General features: G+C 40.2%; 1 pseudogene; it reads left to right on the top strand.

The window, feature by feature from the left end:
• The first annotated feature begins 1707 nt into the window (after positions 1-1707).
• On the top strand, positions 1708-3009 carry LOC100140142 (DDB1- and CUL4-associated factor 13-like; annotated as a pseudogene).
• The last annotated feature ends 997 nt before the right edge of the window (positions 3010-4006 follow it).

Raw genomic sequence — 4006 nt, 5'->3', positions numbered from 1 at the left:
TGCTAATGGGACCACTGAACACTTACTTATCTATGCCCTAGAACTTCTGCCCTTGATCCATAATCCAGAGAAATTATTACTCAAGATCATAAATTTCTCATACCAAGATGTTTCTTGGCCTTGTTTGTGATAGCAGAAAGTTGGAGGCAACCTACTTGTCTACCTCTAGAGGAAAAGACAAATAAAATGTGGTCCATACAGGTCATGGAATACTACACAGCTGTTAGAAGCAATCTAGATGCATGCCCTGCAACATAGGTATATTTCTAACAAAAAGTACTCAGGAATAAAAATAAGAAACAGAATGAGGTCTACAGCCCAGTGTATTTAGGTAAATAAAAACAATCAAAAGAATAACACTACATATTTTACAAAGATATACACAAATTCAAGGTTATAGATCAAACACCTTAGCATGATTTCCTGTGGGGGGAGGTGAATGGAAGCAGAAAATGGGATTAAAAGAATAAGCAAGTAAAATGTGAAGGGAGCCCTACAGCAATAATAGTGCGACTTGAATAGAAGAGTATGAGGAATTCAACCCCTTACACTTGAGAGGGATGTGTGGTAAACTAACTAACGTGCATTAATGCAAAGGGTTATGAAAGGTTCCTTGCTCATTTCTGTCATTGACTTTGTCTGTGATCTGTTACATTTTCCGTACAGACGTGATTACAGTAGAGGGCTTAATAAACTGGGCTCAGGCATGACTCAGTCCTTAGTTCAAGTTCTTCCTCCACATAACTATTAACTGCATTCTTTAGGGCAAATTACTTTCTTAGACTTCTAGTCAACTTTTTCATCTATAATCTGGTGCCAATGGTACTATAGAGTTTTCTTAACGTTGCATGAGAGATCAGCTACATAAAGTACTTAGTGTAGCGTCTGGCACGAATAATTGTCCAACAGATGGTAGCAGTAGTTGTTATCCTCATTCTAGAAACTTTGGTAACTTTACTCACTTGATTTGTGTGATTTGTGTCCTTTAAAAATTCATTTTAATCAATCAGATCAGTTCAGTTCAGTTCAGTCACTCAGTCATGTCCGACTCTTTGTGACCCCATGAATTGCAGCACGCCAGGCCTCCCTGTCCATCACCAACTCCTGGAGTTCACTCAGACTCACGTCCATCGAGTCAGTGATGCCATCCAGCCATCTCATCCTCTGGCGTCCCCTTCTCCTCCTGCCCCCAATCCCTCCCAGCATCAGAGTCTTTTCCAATGAGTCAACTCTTCGCATGAGGTGACCAAAGTATTGGAGTTTCAGCTTCAGCATCAGTCCCTCCAAAGAAATTCCAGGGCTGATCTCCTTCAGAATGGACTGGTTGGATCTCCTTGCAGTCCAAGGGACTCTCGAGAGTCTTCTCCAACACCGCAGTTCAAAAGCATCAATTCTTCGGCACTCAGCCTTCTTCACAGTCCAACTCTCGCATCCATACATGACCACTGGAAAAACCATAGCCTTGACTAGACGGACCTTTGTTGGCAAAGGAATGTCTCTGCTTTTGAATATGCTATCTAGGTTGGTCATAACTTTCCTTCCAAGGAGTAAGCGTCTTAATTTCATGGCTGCAGTCACCATCTGCAGTGATTTTAATCAATAACTGGGATGAAATAGTGATGCCATCCTTATTAAACTGGGAGGCCACAGAAGTCAAGAGGGCAGAGCCAGATGGAAACCCACAAACTGAAATGAACTGATGTTTCCCTGGCTGGTCACTGAGATGGAGTCAGTCGCTTGGCAAAGCATCCAAAGAGCCTGCCTACTGTATTCTCTGAGGCATGTGATGGAGAGGTTAGAATTTGGAAACTGACTAAATGAAAATGTATTCATATTGTACAAGCACATGAAGATTTTGTATAAGGAATATGTACTTGTTTTGTGGGACTTTTTTTTCTTTTTACTGTTGGTAGTTAAAACTCTGAAGCAAAGGAAAATGGGTGGACCAAACTATGGGGAAGAGGAGGAATCGTTGCACACAGTATTAGGAAAGACACAATATACAGGAATTCATCATCACTGGAAAGAAGTTGTTTTTGCCACATGTGGATAGCAAGTAGACATTTAGGACAAACAAAGACTCAGTCCTATATGTTCAATGACTTGGGGATTTGATGGTATAAATGGTGTTAACTTTAACCTAATTGAAACATTTCTCTTGGGAAGCTGTGCTTCTCACAGGAATATATTGTATGATATGAGGTAAGCTACTTCTCTGAAAAAGATCATCTTGGATATGAGAACCAATACAACCTGCTGAAGCCCTATGGAATCATTCATTCTTACTGCAGCAAATGAAGATGATGACTTATATACTTTTAATATGTATGCTCTGGACAGTCCTGTAATGGTACATTTGGTTCATGTATCTGTGGGGCTTGATGTGGATTATGCTACCACTGGGAAATCATTTGTGTCTGCTAATTTTGATAAATCCATATGAACCTTACCTGTGGACAAAAGTCTATCTCACACAGAGAATGCAACATGTTATCTGTGGGACTTCCCTGGTTAAGATGCTGCACTTCCAGTGCAGGAGATGTGGGTTTGATCCCTGGTCAGGGAATTAAGATCCCATATACAGCAAGGTGGGGCCCAAAACAAAACAAAAAACCATGTTATCTGTGTAAAATGCACTTCTGACAGCAAGAACTGTACATCGTGTACGGATATAATGAAATAAACATTCATCTATGAAAAACTAATGCTTCTGAAAAGTTGGGTGTGCTTACACCTTGAGAAAATACAGCTGCAGATTATAACCAGAAATTAACGGAGAAATTTCAACATCATCTTCATATGAAATGTATCCCTTGTCACTGACATCTACCAAAACCTATTTACAGTCAGATTTAGGAACAGCATATCATGAAAGAAGCTTGTCGATGAAAGGAACTGAATCGTATCAAACATAGAAAGCCTGCATCTATGCAGCTTGTGTCAGAGAAAAAAGGACACAGTGGCAGTAGTGAAATAATATTTGGTATTCCAACCGATATTGATGTGTAATTATTTGCTATGTTTTGATTTGTGAACTCTACAAATAAAACTAATGGCTCTAGTAAAAAAAAATGAAATAAACTTAATTGATGTTACCAAGATAATAAATAACAGGGATTAACATAAAATTGAATAGCATGGCAAATCCAGAGTGATGAGAGCTGAATAAAAGCCACATGTAAAAGACCCCAAGGATTTTCAGCCAATATGAATCCACAGAGCAATGATGCTGTTGAACAAGTCAACATGATCTTGGATCACATCGGTAGAACTGGACCAGACGTGGTCCAGAGTCCGGGAGGGTCTCGCTCCGGGTGCATATGTCATATACTCCTGGAGACAGTTCTCAGTTCTGCGGATCAGACTTTGAGAAGAAGGAGAACTAACCAAAGAATATTTGGAAGAGAGTGAGTGGAGAAGGCAGAGGACTAGAAATCACCAGATGCAGAACCACTGAAAACACTGAAGGGACTGTGCTGAGAGAAGGAAGTTCCTGGGTAGGAAACCTAAAGCTGTCCTCAAAATTATTTAGATGTTAGGCCTGCCTCCTCAGACTAGCTGCCTGCAATCAGTAAAGGGGTGTTTCATAGGGAAGATCTCAGCAAACATAACCACTACGTTTCTGCTAGCCAGAACTGACTGAAAAGGGGAGGGCAGACTTGCAGGATGTGGAACCCATTTGTGGAGGCACTTACACAGAATCCAACGATTCCTTCATCTGGGAATGTCATCCAGGAGACTCTCGGACAGATAGAGGATCACACTGAAAAACTCCAAAGCCTTCCATGTCTCTTTTCTGAGACTCAAATACTCATTTTCAAGTACTTATCACCTGCTGGGACCCAGAAACCCTCAAGGGGGAATATGATTCTGAGATTGCCATCTTGATCAGCCTGAGGTTTTGATATAGATTTTTAGGAATACAAGTGTTTCATGAGCCATGAATTCTTGAATAGTTTTCAACTGCTCTCATCTTAAGTATATTTTTTAAATTTTTATTAAAATA

The sequence above is a fragment of the Bos taurus genome, chromosome 9 (assembly GCF_002263795.3).
Source record: "Bos taurus isolate L1 Dominette 01449 registration number 42190680 breed Hereford chromosome 9, ARS-UCD2.0, whole genome shotgun sequence".
NCBI classification, from domain to species: Eukaryota; Metazoa; Chordata; class Mammalia; order Artiodactyla; family Bovidae; genus Bos; species Bos taurus.
The sequence above is the reverse complement of the archived record's forward strand: the minus strand, read 5'-3'. Positions and strand labels throughout refer to the sequence as shown.